At 46.9% G+C, this 16845-nt stretch overlaps 1 protein-coding gene across 1 annotated transcript in view; it reads left to right on the top strand.

Moving 5' to 3' along the window:
- Positions 1 to 8548: 8548 nt before the first annotated feature.
- PAK4 (p21 (RAC1) activated kinase 4) overlaps positions 8549 to 16845 on the top strand; it is a 129963-nt gene continuing 121666 nt past the window's right edge. The window contains exon 1 of the mRNA XM_067461417.1: positions 8549 to 8688. The gene's annotated coding sequence lies outside the window, so the exon portion shown is untranslated. The remainder of the gene's footprint in view (positions 8689 to 16845) is intronic.

Below are 16845 nucleotides of genomic sequence, written 5' to 3'. Positions count from 1 at the left end.
ATATTGAATGAAAAGTAATGCCTCCACCTTCGTAACTCCTCAACAGATTGCATTGCTGGTATGCAGCAGGTACTGGCTTGTTCAGTAGACTCTCCTCTACAGTTCCATTTTGGCAGGAAGTCTTAGCATTGAATGGTTGTGTTGTTAAAGTGCGAAGTATGGAACCCTACGCAGACAGTCAGTCAATGAGACTTAAGCAACGTATGCAGCAGGTACTGGCTTGTTCAGTAGACTCTCCTCTACAGTTCCATTTTGGCAAGAAGTCTTAGCATTGAACGGTTGTGTTGTTAAAGTTTGAAGTATGAAACCCTGCGCAGACGGTCAGTCAATGCGACTTAAGCAACGTATGCGGCAGGTACTGGCTTGTTCAGTAGACTCTCCTCTACAGTTCCATTTTGGCGGGAAGCCTTAGCATTGAATGGTTGTGTTGTTAAAGTGTGAAGTATGAAACCCTGCGCAGATGGTCAGCCAATGTGACTTAAGCAAGGTATGCGGCAGGTACTGGCTTGTTCAGTAGACTCTCCTCTACAGTTCCATTTTGGCGGGAAGCCTTAGCATTGAACGGTTGTGTTATTAAAGTGTGAAGTATGGAACCCTGCGCAGACGGTCAGTCAATGTGACTTAAGCAACGTATGCGGCAGGTACTGGCTTGTTCAGTAGACTCTCCTCTACAGTTCCATTTTGGCGGGAAGCTTTAGCATTGAATGGTTGTGTTGTTAAAGTGCGAAGTATGAAATCCTACACAGACGGTCAGTCAATGCAACTTAAGCAACGTGCAGTCATTGAATTCTTGACTGCAGAAGGTGTCACCTCAACATATTTAAACTTACTTGCTCAACAAAGCACAGTATTCACATCAGCACAATCACCATAAACAGCTTGCATTCTCTGATGAATCTCCTTTGGGGTGACACCTTCTGCTGTCAAGAATTCAATGACTGCACATTGCTTAAGTTGCATTGGCCAACCATACTTCGCACTTTAACAACACAACCGTTCAATGCTAATGGGGCATCACCATTAGGAGGGTAGTTATAGACCCTCACATTCGCCCCTTGCTCAATGCCGGGGCTTTGTCCCACCATACTCCACCTGGCCCCCGGGCGAACTCCACAACTAGCTCACCAGTCACGGCCCCCCCTCCTGGTTCGTATAATTTTGAGACCCCATCTGTCCCAGTCGCCTCCACTCAGCCAGTCACACTTCTCCGCTCGAGAACACTCCCTTTATTCAGCCCACTTAGCTCCCTTGATACCTCTCTGTCCACCTCAATATCAGAGTCATCCTTACCAAATGCCCAAGGGAGATTATTTCCCAGCCCAACTTCCTCTCCTGAAAGTTGACTAGATTCTGGCCGGGCGGGGGGAGGGAAGGTTCCAGAGAAAGGGGGCGCTATCCGAGTCGTGTGGGGAAGGAGATTTGCGGATCATAAACATCCCAGGGAGAAGCGCAATAGAGTCCTTGCGACCCTGGAAAAGGTGGGTAGTGGTAGGCTCCTTGGCAGCCCCCTTGGTCTTAAGGTCCTGTTGATCAATGCCAGATCCGTGAATGGTAAGACCGCAGCCATCCAGGACTTGATCCTGGATGAGAGGGCGGATCTGGCATGCATTACCGAGACCTGGTTGGATGAGGTGGGAGGTGTAAACCTTTCCCAGCTGTGTCCTCCAGGTTTCGGGGTGCATCAACAGGCCAGACAAGGGGGGCGGGGAGGAGGGGTCGCAGTGGTCTTCCGGCAATCCATCGCCGTGACCAGATGCGTTGTCCCGCAAGCTGCTGGGTTTGAATGCGTCCACTTGAAGGTGGGGAGCCGTGACAGTGTGGGGTTCCTGCTGGTGTATCGTCCACCCCGAGATCCAGCAGCTTCCCTGGCTGAGTTAGCGGAGGTGGTCTCTAATTCGGCCTTGGTCTCCCAGCGCCTGGTGGTGCTGGGAGACTTTAACATCCACGCCGAGACCACTTTATCTGGCGCAGCTCAGGACTTTATGGCCACCATGACGGCCATAGGACTGTCACAGATAATATCCGGCCCCACGCATCAAGCTGGGCACACTCTCGACCTTGTTTTTGTGACGGACGACGAATTGATCAGAGTGGAAGATCAAAACATCCTTCCAGTGTCATGGTCTGACCATCATCTGATCACATTTAGACTTACTGCGACCCTAAACCTCCGCAGGGGTGGAGGACAAATTAAGATGGTCCGCCCTAGGAGACTGATGGATCCGGACGGATTCCTGAGGAATCTTAGGGTTCTTCCTGCCTTGGAGCCTGGCGATTCTATCGACGCCTTAGTAACTCTCTACAACGGGGAGATGGCCAGGGCGTTAGATACGATCGCACCCGAACGCCCCATCTCGTTGCGTCGTGACAGGCCATCTCCTTGGTTCACCGAGGAGCTGGCTGTGATGAAGCACACGAGAAGGGGGCTAGAGCGCAAATGGAGGAAATCTCGAGACGTGTCTGACCGAACACGGGCTAGAGCCTCCCTTAAGGCATACTCCGCGGCCATACGGGCGGCCAGGAAGTCATTCACGACCGCCCGTATAGCATCTGCAGCAAATAGATCATCGGAGCTGTTTCGGGTCGTGGGTGAGCTCCTCCACCCACCAGCGGTGGAGGAGCTCCCCGACGACCCCGCAGCTCGGTGTCGCGATTTCGCACACCATTTTGCAGATAAAGTCGCCCAGATACGCCTCGAGCTCGACTCCAATTCCATCGCAGTGCCAGAAGAGGTGACGGAGGCCCCTGCTTGTCCAATTTTATGGGATTCTTTTAGGCTTGTTCTTCCTGAAACCGTGGAGGGGATCCTTGGGGCTGTGAGAGCGACCACCTCATCCCTAGACCCATGCCCATCTTGGCTCATCAAATCAGCCAGAGGGGGGTTGCTTGCTTGGTTTGTACCGATTATCAATACATCGTTGGAGCAAGGAATTTTTCCATCTAACCTGAAGCGGGCCGTGGTTCGCCCACTTATCAAAAAAGCTTCCCTTGACTCCTCGGTGCTGAATAACTACAGGCCGATCTCCAACCTCCCCTTTTTGGGTAAGGTGCTGGAGAGGGTGGTCGCCTCTCAGCTTCAGGGTTTCCTAGACGATACCAACTACCTAGATCAGTCACAGTCTGGTTTCAGGCCTGGCCATGGCACCGAGACAGCCTTGGTCGCCTTGGTGGATGACCTCCGCAGAGAACTGGACAGGGGGAGTGTGACTCTGCTGGTTCTCTTGGACATCTCAGCGGCTTTCGATACCATCGATCATGGTATCCTTCTGGGTCGTCTCTCCGGGATGGGCCTTGGGGGCGCGGTTCTGTCGTGGCTCCAGTCCTTCCTGGAGGGACGAACTCAGATGGTGAAGCTGGGAGATGCCTGCTCTGACCCCTGGCCTTTGACCTGTGGGGTCCCGCAAGGCTCTATTTTATCTCCCATGCTTTTTAACATCTACATGAAACCGCTGGGAGAGGTCATCCGGGGGTTTTGGAGTTGGGTGCCATCTCTATGCGGATGACACACAACTCTATTACTCCTTTCCACCTAATTCCAAGGAGGCTTCTCAGGTGCTAGGTGAGTGCCTGGCCGCTGTGTCGATCTGGATGAGGAAGAACAAGCTGAAGATCAATCCCGACAAGACAGAGGTCCTCCTGGTCGATCGTAAGCCGAATCGGGGTATAGGGTGGTTACCTGTGTTGGACGGGGTTACACTCCCCCTGAAGCCACAGGTCCGCAGTTTGGGCGTCCTCTTGGATTCCTCGCTTACACTTGAGGCTCAGGTGTCGGCGGTATCCGGGAGGGCCTTTGCGCAACTGAGACTTGTGCGCCAACTGCGACCATACCTCGTGAAGGCTGATCTGGCCGGGGTGGTCCACGCCTTGGTCACCTCTAGAATGGACTACTGCAATGCGCTCTACGTGGGGCTGCCCTTGAAGACGGCTCGGAAACTTCAATTGGTCCAGCGGGCGGCAGCCAGGATGTTAACCGGGGCTCATTATCAAGAGAGGTCTACCCCTCTGTTTAAGGAGCTCCACTGGCTGCCTTTTATTTTCCGAGCCCAATTCAAGGTGCAGGTGCTTACCTACAAAGCCCTAAACGGTTCGGGACCACCCTACCTGCGTGACCGCATCACCATCTACGAACCCACACGCTCGTTACGGTCATCCGGAGAGGCCCTGCTCGTGATCCCACCCACGTCGCAAGCGCGCTTGGTGGGGACGCGGGACAGGGCCTTTTCTGTGGCGGCCCCCAGACTCTGGAACGCCCTCCCAAAAGATCTCAGACAGGCCCCCACTCTAGCCGTTTTCAGAAGGAATTTAAAAACTTGGCTGTTCCGTTGTGCCTTCCCAGACTAGGAATCCCCATCCCAAGTCCTAGAAGCACTTTAGCACAACCAATGTTGCTGCACACCGCACTTTTAATCCTACGTTCCTCCTGCCATTTCAGCACTTTTAATCCTGTACCCCACTGCGCCGGCCGAACCAGTTTTTAATAGTGTCTTGATGTATTGTCATTGTTGTTTTATTTTGCTTAATTGTTTTGATTTGCTTTGTTCACTGTTGTGATATGTTTTTCTATTGTATTGTGTTTTGAGGCTTCGGCCTGTGTAAGCCGCATCGAGTCCTATGGGAGATGCTAGCGGGGTACAAATAAAGTTAATAATAATAATAATAATAATAATAATAAGGCTTCCCACCAAAATGGAACTGTAGAGGAGAGTCTACTGAAGAAGCCAGTACCTGCTGCATACGTTGCTTAAGTCACATTGACTGACCGTCTGTGCAGGGTTCCATACTTCGCACTTTAACAACACAACCATCCAATGCTATGGCTTCCCACCAAAATGGAACTGCAGAGGAGAGTCTACTGAACAAGCCAGTTGTCTGAAGGCTCAAAGATCACCATCTCCCAAAGCAATTACTCTACTCCCAACTCACAGAAAAAGGAATATTGATGGACAGGAAAAGAGATGTAAAGATGGGCTTAAAGGCAACCTTAAAAACTGGGGCACAGACACTGAAAACTGGGAAGTCCTGGCCCTTGAGTGCTCTAACTGGAGGTCAGCTGTGACCAGCAGTGTTGCGGAATTCAAAGATGCATGAACGAAAGGGAGAAATATATATATGCATATACAGATGCACACATACGTTGTATATGTATTTAAGTATATACATACACATGTTGCAATTGCCATTTAAATACATATACAATATACATATACGTATATCTATATATGGATATATAGATGTACACAAACATTGTATATGTATTTAAATGTGCATTGCAACAGAAACGACCCCATTGATTGCTTCATAAGCTTTTGCAGACTGGAGACAAACTGATCATAATCATTGCCATACAATTAAATCATGAATCCTCATTATAATTAATTAACTTTTGGAAAAGAACTGATTAGAATTAATTCTGGGAAAGTCTACGTCTCTGGCGTAACTTTTCCAGCCTTTAGAAATCGCAATGCTATTGCTTTCCTAACTTTTAATTAATACTAGCTGTCCCCTGCCAGGCGTTGCTGTGGCCCAGTCTGTTGATCTGGAAAATAAAGGGAATGAGAAAGTATTGGTTTCTAATATATGTAATTTCTTGATGCTTGTGGGTAAACAACATTTCTTGTTGTTTCTTTGTCAGTGTGGATGTGGAGCGTGTCTGGTTTGCCTACTCTGGAACATGGAACATATTATTGTCCTTCTTTAAGGGTCCCTTTCAAATCTAGGATACTATATCTGTGTGTGTGAGAATCATCCTCTCTCTCTCTCTCTCTCTATCTCTATCTATGGCTGGATGGCTCTCTGTCAGGAGGGCTTTGATTATGTTTTCTTGCCCTGATGAAGGGAGTTGGATTGGATGGCCTTAAGTATTTGCTGTTGGTCATGGGGGTTCAGTGTGGGAAGTTTGCCCCAATTCTGTCATTCGTGGGGTTCAGAATGCTCTTTGATTGTAGGTGAACTATAAACCCCAGTAACTACAATTCCCAAATGTCAAGGTCTATTTCCCCCAAACTCCATCTGTGTTCATATTTGGACATATTGAGTGCTTGTGCCAAGTTTGGTCCAGATCCATCATTGTTTGAGGCCACAGTGCTGTCTGGATGTAGGTGAACTACAACTCCCAAATTCAAGGTCAATGCCCACCAAATCCTTCCAATATTTTTCTGTTGGTCCTAGGAGTTCTGTGCGCCAGGTTTGGTTCTGTGTGTGTGAATCATATCTATCTATCTATCTATCCATCCATCCATCTATCTATATCTATGGCTGGATGGCTCTTTGTCAGGAGGACTTTGTTTACGTTTTCTTGCCCTGATGAAGGGACTTGGGGTTGGGGTTCAGCCTGAGTTTGAACTTGAACCTGATTCTCTGTTTGTTCCTCCTGATGCTAATGAAAATATATTTACTGATGCTAGTGGAAATGTACCTTTTGATGCCAATGCTCCTGAAATCAGTGAGGAAGAAACTGCTGTAGGTTTGGAAAATGCCAATGTTCCTGAAATTAGTGAGGAAGGAACTTCTGTAGATTTGGAAAACGAAAGTACCAGTGTTCATGAGAATGTTTCAGAGGGAAGCCATGACCTTTCACTCCCTTCTGCACCTGGTAACTGTAATGAAAACAGAAGGGGCCAGATTTGGCAAGACAGGAGTAAATCACTCAGCTTGCGAAGGTCTTCCCGATTAAAAGAAATACAAACAATGGCTTCAAAGCAGAGGGGCGGTTCACGGAACCAATTCTTCGGCTTTAAGTGCCTTCCGCCGGGCTGACTTTCTCAGTTCAGGCATCGTTTCAGATTGATGAAGACCTTGGCAGTTCTCCCGGTTTCCCTGGCCATCGTCTTGAAAGATTTCTAGGACACCAAGTACGGTTAGTGGATTGCTAACAGGTTCCAGTATTTTACAGTGTGGCTTTGGGTTTTGCTTTGTCCATTTAAATTCATGTTTGCTGATTTTGCTGTGGCTTTTGACTTGCATTTTTCCTTTATTTTGTAACCATTTTTCTTCAATAAAAAAGGATTGTTTTTCACAGTCAAAGTGTGGTGGATAGTTATCTTAGGGCCTCGTTCCCTGCTCTGGATTGCAACAGTTGGATTGGATGGCCTTAAGTATTTTCTGTTGGTCATGGGGGTTCTGTGTGGAAAGTTTGCCCCGATTCTGTCATTCGTGGGGTTCAGCATGCCCTTTGATTGTAGGTGAACTGTGAATCCCAGTGACTACAACTCCCAAATGTCAAGATCTATTTCCTCCAAACTCCATCTGTGTTCATATTTGGGCGTATTGAGTGGTTGTACCAAGTTTGGTCCAGATCCATCATTGTTTGAGTCCACAGTGATCTCTGGGTGTAGGTGAACTACAACTCCCAAACTCAAGGTCAATGCCTACCAAACCCTTCCAGTATTTTCTGTTGGTCATGGGAGTTCTGTGTGCCAAGTTTGGTTCGTTGATGGAGTTCAGAATGCTCTTTGATTGCAGGTGAACTATAAATCCCAGCAACTACAACTCACAAATGACAAAATCATATTTTTTTGAGTGAAGGACATACATTGGGTTGTTAGGTGTCTTGTGTCCAAATTTGGTGCCAATTCGTACAGTGGTTTTTGAGTTCCGTGAATCCCACAAATGAACATTACATTTTTATTTATATAGATAGAAAAAGATTACCATCTACTTGCAAAAGTAGGAGTAGTACTACTACTAGTAGTAGTGTGCGCGGCCCCTTTAAAAAGGGCGGGTTTATCTTAACCTGTCAATCATCCTCTGCATTAACCAATGAGCGCATTGTCCCGCCTTCTCTTAGTAGTACTAGTAGTGTGCGCGGCTCCTTTAAAAGGGGCGGGTTTATCTTAACCTGTCAATCATCCTCTGCATTAACCAATGAGCGCATTGTCCCGCCTTCCCTTAGTAGTACTAGTAGTGTGCGCGGCTCCTTTAAAAGGGGCGGGTTTATCTTAACCTGTCAATCATCCTCTGCATTAACCAATGAGCGCATTGTCCCGCCTTCCCTTAGTAGTACTAGTAGTGTGCGCGGCTCCTTTAAAAGGGGCGGGTTTATCTTAACCTGTCAATCATCCTCTGCATTCACCAATGAGCGCATTGTCCCGCCTTCCCTTAGTAGTACTAGTAGTGTGCGCGGCTCCTTTAAAAGGGGCGGGTTTATCTTAACCTGTCAATCATCCTCTGCATTAACCAATGATCGCATTGTCCCGCCTTCTCTTAGTAGTACTAGTAGTGTGCGCGGCTCCTTTAAAAGGGGCGGGTTTATCTTAATCTGTCAATCATCCTCTGCATTAACCAATGAGCGCATTGTCCCGCCTTCTCTTGCTCCGCCTCCAGTGACACAATAAGTAGGCGGTGCTCTCACGAACCTACACCAATTAGAAGCGAGGCGCCGTCCTCCTGTCAATCTTCTTCAGCGATAACCAATCAGGGCATTGTCCCGCCTCTACTGGCTCCGCCCCGAGTCACAAGAAGTGGGCGGTGCTCTCAGGAACCGCAGCCAATCAGGACTTGCAGAGGCCTCGGTGGGCGGGGGCGGAAGGCTTTTTGTTGCCAAGGCGACGGGGAGCGGGGCTGTCCCCGGATGTTGCTGGGCTTCGCCTTGGCGGGATCCCAAGATGGCGGCGTGAGGAGCGGGTCAAGCGGAGAGGAAGCGGAGGAAGAGCGCCGAGGAAGGCGGCGAGGCGGAGGGGAAGCCCCGAGGTGCGTGGGGGAAGCGGGGAGCAAATGGGGGGCGCCTCGGAGGGTCACCTTTGGGGCCTTGGGGTTCAGTGAGGGTCTGAAGACCCCCCAAGTGACCCCACTGCACCCCAAGGCCCCAAAGGTGACCCTCAGTGCAACCCAAGGCCCCACATTTGGGGGTGTTCGTTTTCATTATGGCTTTGGGCTTCAGTGAGGGTTATAGTTGGGGTCCTGAGTTTCAGTGGGGTCACCTTTGGGGTCTTCAGTTGGAATGGGGCCACCTTTGGGGCCAGGGATGTCAATGGAGGCACCTTTTGGGGAGTAGGTCTTAATTGAGGGTCACATTTAGGGTCTTCAGTTTCAATGTAGGGTCACATTTGGGGTTCAGTTTCAGTGTGGGTCACATTTGGGGTTCAGTTTCAGTGTGGGTCACATTTGGGGTTCAGTTTCAATGTGGGTCGCCTTTGGGGTCTTCCATTTCAATGTGAGTCACATTTGGGGTGCAGTTTCAGCGAGGTCACTTTTGGGGTCTACAGTTTTAATGTGGGTCATATTTGGGGTCTTCAGTTTCAATGTAGGGTCACATTTGGGGTTCAGTTTCAATGTAGGGTCACATTTGGGGTTCAGTTTGAATGAGGGTCACCTTTGGGGTCTTCCATTTCAATGTGAGTCACATTGGGGGTTCAGTTTCAATGAGTGTAACCTTTGGGGACTACAGTTTCAATGTAGGGTCACCTTTGGGGTTCAGTTTGAATGAGGGTCACCTTTGTGGTCTTCAGTTTCAATGAGGGTCACATTTGGGGTGTACACTTTAAATGTAGGGTCACCTTTGGGGTTCAGTTTGAATGAGGGTCACCTTTGGAGTCTTTAGTTCCAATGAGGGTCACCTTTGGGGTCTTCACTTTCAATGTGGATCACATTTGGGGTTCAGTTTCAATGTGTCACCTTTGGGGTCTTCCATTTCAATGTGAGTCACATTTGAGGTTCAGTTTCAAAGTGGATCACATTTGGGATTCAGTTTCAATGTGAGTCACATTTGGGGTTCAGTTTCAGTGAGTTCACTTTTGGGGTCTTCTGTTTCAAGGAGGGTCACCTTCAGGGTCTTCAGTTGGGGCCTTGGGTTTTAATAGGGTCACCATTGAGGTCTTTGGTTTCAATGAGGGTCATATTTGGGGCCTTCAGTTTCAATGTGGGTCACATTTGGGGTTCACTTTCAATGAGCATCCCCTTTGGGGTCTTCCGTTTCAATGGGGCCACATTGGGGGTCTTCAGTATCAGTGAAGGTCACCTTTGGGGCCTTGGGTTTCAATAAGGTCACTATTGAGGTCTTAGGATTCAATGAGGGTCACCTTTGGGGCCTTGGATTTCAGTGTGGGTCACATTTGGGGTTCACTTTCGGTGAGGGTCACCTTTGGGGTCTTCAGTATCTGTGAGGGTCACCTTTGGGGCCTTGGATTTCAATGGGGCCACATTAGGGGTCTTTGGTTTCAATGGGGTCACCATTTTGCGCCTTGACTTGAAATGAGGGCACCTTTGGGCGGTCTAGATTTTTAATAGGGGTTGCCTTTGAGAGCCTTGAGTTGCCTCACCCTTGGAGGTCCCTTGCAAGCCTTGAGTAGAAATGGAGGAACTTCTGGAGGCATTGAGTAGAAATGGAGCCCACCCTGGAGGTTGACTGTTTCTTGCCAGGTTGTTAAGGGGTAACAGTGGTTCTCAACCTGTGGGTCCCTATATTTTGGCCTTCAACTTCCAGAAATACTAGCAGGTGATAAACTGGCTGGGATTTCTGGAAGTTGTAGTCCAAAACACCTGAGGACCCACAGGATGAGAACCAGTGGCTTATAAGAAGTTAATTATCCTAGAAGGGAAGTGATTTGAAGATAAGTTATCTACATGACACTGTAATATATGATTAAAAGATATTTTAAGCAGGTGTTGCTTGCTTAGGAAGCTGCACCTGTTGAAGTTCCTCTTCCTATGCCTTCCATTGCAGGAAAGCTTTGGACTTGCAGTGACCTCTTAAAAGCTTTGAGTGTTATTTGGCAAAGAAAAAAGTTGGATATTAATGATGATGATGTTGTGGTGAATGTGTTCCTTGGCTGAGCAGAGATTTGAACCAAAGCTTTCTGGATTGCTAGTCTTAACCACCATCTACACTGCTATATAATGCAATTTCACTTCATCGCACTGCATTATATGGCAGTGTAGACTCATATAATCCAGTTCAATGCAGTTAATCTGCATTATATAGCAGTTTAGTTGAGACCTAACTCAACTCACTGTACTAACTGTCTACATAAAGTATACTTAAATGGAATGATCTATCTCTATCTATCTATCTATCTATCTATCTATCTATCTGTGGTTTTGAGCCACAAGCGCGAATCCTTTGAGCAGATGGGGATATCATGTCTGTAACGTTGTGCAATGCGAAGGCTTGACAGTGGCTTTATTTGTGAGGATGAGAGATCACATCTAAGTACTGTGTGCAAAACTTTGGCACATTTTCCCTCCTGCTTGTTTCCAGAAACAACGGCATATGCTTTGTACCCACAGAAATGATCCATCTGTATCTGTTGAGCCTAAAATAACATGTAATGTTTTGTCACTGAAAACAAGTACAGTGCTTTTCGACTGGGCAGGATGCTCTTCTCACATCTTGAAGGCGAGCATCTTTTCACCCAGAGTTTTTCCTCCCTTCTCTTCCCTTCTTTGTCGGTCCCACCTTGAAATACCAGTTTCTTTTTGGTGGAGAAATCAGTAGCTTGTCTGCCCAACAATCTGTGTTTAGTTTAGCTATTTTGAGCAATCCTACATGCCTAATGAGAAGGCAAAGTACCATATGTATGTTTCAGAATAATAAAATTCATGTTAAAGAGGAGCAAATGTTTGGATCAAAAGGAGGATCCTTACTTACTTACTTACCTAAGGGATCCCGCATTGGCCGAGTAGGATAGTCTTCCAGGATCAGTATTCTGGTGGGTCTGTAGGTGACTGTGGAGCCCTATTCTTGACCTGCATCTTCTCCCGCAGTGAGGGCATTGGTGAAAGGTGGTCACGGTCATGGTTGGCTTGATGCGCCTTCCTCTTGGCACGTTTCTCTCTTTCACCCTCCATTCGTGCCTCTTCAAATTCTACAGCAATGCTGGTCACAGCTGACCTCCAGCTGGAGTGCTCAAGGGCCAGGGCTTCCCAGTTCTCAGTGTCTATGCCAGAGTTGTTAAGGTTGGCTTTGAGCCCATCTTTCAATCTCTTTTCCTGCCCACCAACATTCCATTTTCCATTCTTGAGTTCGGAGTAGAGCAACTGCTTTGGGAGACGGTGGTCAGGCATCTGGACAACGTGGCCGGTCCAGCGGAGTTGATGGCGGAGGACCATCACTTCAGTGCTGGTGGTCTTTGCTTCTTCCAGCACACTGACGTTTGTCCGCCTGTCTTCCCAAGAGATTTGCAGGATTTTTTGGAGGCAGCGCTGATGGAATTATTCCAGGAGTTGCATATGACGTCTGTAGACAGTCCACGTTTCGCAGGCATATAGCAGGGTCAGGAGGACAATAGCTTTATCAATAAGCCCCTTGGTCTTCCTACGGATGTCCTGGTCCTCAAACACTCTGTGCTTCATTCGGAAAAATGCTGCACTCGCAGAGCTCAGGCAGTGTTGTATTTTGGTGTCGACGTTGACTTTTGTGGAGAGGTGGCTGTCAAGGGAGCGGAAATGGTCAACATTTTCTAATGTTACACCATGAAGCTGTATCTCTGGCATTGGAGAGGGATTGGCTGGTGACTGCTGGAAGAGCACTTTGGTTTTCACGATGTTCAATGACAGGCTGAGCTTCTTGTATGCTTCTGCTAAGGCGTTTAGAGTGGCTTGTAGAGCTTCTGAATGCGCACAGACATTGTCATCAGCATACTGGAGTTCTATAACCGAATCCATACATTGAACAGTAATTGGGATAGACAAGGATCCATCAATCTTTGACTTGGCGTACTAAGCTCAGCTCAATTACAAGAGAGATTACCACAGAGTGGTGTGGCAACCCTTTTCTGATTACTATGGCTTTTTTCCCCCATTTTTTACGCTTCCAATTTTATGGGTGAAGCACTACGTTTGTGCCGTGAGAACAGATGTAGATCGATCTTGAGAGCTAGGGAAGGCAATTTGTGGCCTTTCGAATGCTGCCCAGCAGTGAAAACCCCGAATTCCTTGTCAAACATCGTGAAATAACTGCCGCTGTCAAGAAAAAACGTGTTACGATTATTAGCTGCTCTTCCAAATTCTGTCAAGGCACAACCAGGCAGAAGGTAGTTTGGAAAATGAATAAAAGAGATTGGGGGAAACAGGGCTGCTGTATCAACCGATTTTTTAACTTCACTACTCAAATGCAGCATGCAGCAAACAATCCCTCATCCCAAATGTGGTTTTGCTTCCCTCCCACTTTTTGGTACAGCATAATTTTGCTCTAGCTTTTTCTGATCCATGTATTGTCGAAGGCTTTCATGGCCGGAATCACTGGGTTGTTGTAGGTTTTTTCGGGCTATATGGCCATGTTCTAGAGGCATTCTCTCCTGACGTTTCACCTGCATCTATGGCAAGCATCCTCAGAGGTAGTGAGACCTCACTACCTCTGAAGATGCTTTCATAGATGCAGGCAAAACATCAGGAGAGAATGCTTCTAGTACATGGCCATATAGCCCGAAAAAACCTACAACAACCCAGTTTTTCTGTTCCATTGGCATCCCTAGACCCAGATGGAGAACCAGAGTATATTTGGACAAATGACTCCCTTTTACTGGTTGTGTTTGAGAACTGCAGCCCATTGAACAGATGCCTCAGCCTCCTTCAATTAGCTAAAGTAGAAATGCTTCTAATTGCCGGGAAGTGAAATGGAAGTGTAAATTAACAGGAAAATGAGACCTGCCCCTTGCCTACCCGCAGACATTTCAACTTACCACAGAGAAACCCACCAGTCGCCTCCAGCAATGTGTTTGAAAAGTGTTGTCTTTCTCTGAAAGCATATTGATTAGTGAGCATGGCTTTGTGGCCTTTTCTCCCCCACGACAGAGCTGCTTTTGCTGATTGATGCGTCTCTTCAAAATGGACAGAGGTCTGGCTTGTAATTCACTTAGGAAGGATGACTAATGTATCCGGTGTCAGGTCTTGGGATGCCTTACATTTGAGGGACATTCACTAAAATGGAGTGCCTATATACTTACTTAGGCGATCCCTCGGTGTCCGAGTAAGATATTCTTCCAGGATCAGTATTCTGGTGGATCCGTAGGTGACTGATTTTTGATCTGCATTTTCTCCCGCAGTGAGGGCATTGGTTTCCGGGTGGAAGGTGGTCTCGGTCGGGGTTGGCTTGATGCGCCCTCCTCTTCCTCATATTTCTGTCTTTCACCTTCCATTCTGCAACACTGCTGGTCACAGCTGACCTCCAGCTGGAGCGCTCAAGGGCCAAGGTTTCCCAGTTCTCGGTGTCTATGCCAGAGTTTTTAAGGTTGGCTTTGAGCCCATCTTTAAATCTCTTTTCCTGTCCTCCAACATTCTATTTTCCATTTTTGAGTTCGGAGTAGAGCAACTGCTTTGGGAGACGGTGGTCGGGCATGCGGACAACGTGGCCGGTCCCGAGGAGTTGATGGTGGAGGACCATCGCTTCAGTGCTGGTAGTCTTTGCTTCTTCCATAACACTGATGTTTGTCCGCTTGTCTTCCTAAGAGATTTGCAGGATTTTTCGGTGGCAGCGCTGATGGAATTGTTCCAGGAGTTGCATGTGACGTCTGTAGACAGTCCACGTTTCGCAGGCATATAGCAGGGTTGGGAGGACGATAGCTTTATAAACAAGCACCTTGGTATCCCTACGGTTGTCCCGGTCCTCAAACACTCTCTGTTTCTGTTAAGATTAACTTCACAATTCAGCAGCAGATCAGTTGCACAACTTCAATGCTTTCCAGTAGCTTCTTCCTGCAAGGTATTTTCAGTCAACCGCTCCCACAGCCTCCAGTCACTCTGCAACCTTTTACATACACTTGAGCACATGCCCGGCCATTGTCAGTTTTACCATTGTCTTTCCCCCAGTCTAGATGAAATTACAAACTTACCACAGCATACAGTTATATCTTGTCTTAGCAGACAGGTTCTTTTAATTACATATAGCCTTTGACGAACAACATCACAGCACAAGGAGAGAGAATACACTGTACATGACTTCCTTATATACAATTCATTTACACATAGCAATCACCGATCGGTTCCCAACTCATTGACTCTACTCAAACTCAGGATTGCATCATTCACAATCACCTGGACTAGGCCAGAACACATTCCCCAAATGAAGTTCTATATCCAGTTAATGTATGACCCAGCATTTCCAATAGAAGCCTTTAGCAGTGCATGACTCAGCTATATTACATTACAATATATTGTAAAACCTGGCAGTTTCATTTGGAAAAGCTGCACTCGCAGAGTTCAGCTGGTGTTGTATTTCAGTGTCAGTGTTGACGTCTGTAGACAGTCCATGTTTCACAGGCGTAGAGCAGGGTTGGGAGGAGAATAGCTTTATAAACAAGCACCTTCGTATTCCTACGGATGTCCCGGTCCTCAAACACTCTCTTGTTTCATTCGGAGGAATGCTGCACTCGCAGAGCTCAGGCGGTGGTGTATTTCAGTCTCAATGTTGACTTTTGTGAATGTCTGTAGACAGTCCATGTTTCACAGGCATATAGCAGGGTTGGGAGGACAATAGCTTTATAAACAAGCACCTTGGTATCTCTACAGATGTCCTGGTCCTCAAACACTCTCTGCTTCATTCGGAAGAATGCTGCACTCGCAGAGCTCAGGCAGTGTTGTATTTCAGTGTCTATGTTGACTTTGGTAGAGAGGTGACTGCCAAGGGAGCGGAAATGGTCCAGATGTTGACTTTTCTAATGTTACACCATTAAGCTGTATCTCCGGCATTGGAAAGTGATTGGCTGGTGACTGCTGGAACAGCACTTTGGTTTTCTCGATGTTCAATGACAGGCCGAGCTTCTCGTATTTGTCCAAGCTTTGAACACGGGTTGCAACCTCAGGAACACTTTCTCCATTATTTTGAGTAGTGACGGAGCTCCAAAGAGGGCAGTGATGTCTTCCTAATTGAGATGTAAAGCATGAATTTGTGAAATGACATTTGGCCTATGGTTGTTCAGCATCCATGTTTCCTAAAGTACGCTGGAAGTTTCCTATAAGCTGTGACCACTTCTTGTGGCCATTGTGGTTTGGTCTTGACTTTTCCTTATCAGTGCTTCGTGCTAGGCGTGACTCTTGGTTTTCTTGAACTTAGTAAGTTTAAAAAGCAATATCATACTGGTAAACATTTACCCAAAGGGAAATCTGATCTGTGCTTTCAAGTAATTTCTCATATCAAGTACATTTCTATGAGCTTATTTACTCAGTCATTGGTGAGATATTGTCTTAGGGATTGTACTTGAAGGAGTAACCTTTATTAATGTGAACAAGGAGTGCCAGGATGTCTGATACATAACCCTCACTTGAGTATTGTGGGATATTCAGAATCACTTTGTTTCCCTATGAAACTGAATGCTTTCCTCTTTAGAAACTAATACTGATGATCCCATGATGTGTTTGTAAGACAGATGAGTCAGGCAACGTCGTTTACACAGCTCAGTGATCAAAATGAGTCTGGTCTTGCCAAAAGCTAATGCTTCCAACTCTTTCCAGCCTCTGATTTACCTTTCGAATATGTCAAAAGAACAGCGGTTGAGTGCAGGAGCTTGTATCCTGGATTAGCCAATTACATAAAATGATTAGGAAGTACTTCGCACATATTTCTGGAAAAAAATGGCAGAGCATCTGATGTTTAAAAGCAAATTTTTAACTCGTGGCCCTTTCTGGCAAAGATGGCGCTTCTGTGTATCATTACCAGCTTGGAATGACTTCAAAGGAGAAGAGGATCCCTTTGTAAGGAAGCATCCCAAGGAAAACCCAAGGAAGCTGAAGATTAAACAGTTGCTAAACTTGGCAAGAGGTAGCAAGGGCTATGGATCACCCTTCTAAATGTGTACTTGCTGCATCTATAGATATAAAAATGCTCTGTGCATAACGAGTACCTTAAAAACAAAAGAACCAATGAACGAAATCACACCACATTTGGCAACAAAATGTCTCACAACACAAGGAGTG

The sequence above is a fragment of the Anolis sagrei genome, chromosome Y (genome assembly GCF_037176765.1).
Source record: "Anolis sagrei isolate rAnoSag1 chromosome Y, rAnoSag1.mat, whole genome shotgun sequence".
Classification (NCBI taxonomy): domain Eukaryota; kingdom Metazoa; phylum Chordata; class Lepidosauria; order Squamata; family Dactyloidae; genus Anolis; species Anolis sagrei.
The sequence above is the reverse complement of the archived record's forward strand: the minus strand, read 5'-3'. Positions and strand labels throughout refer to the sequence as shown.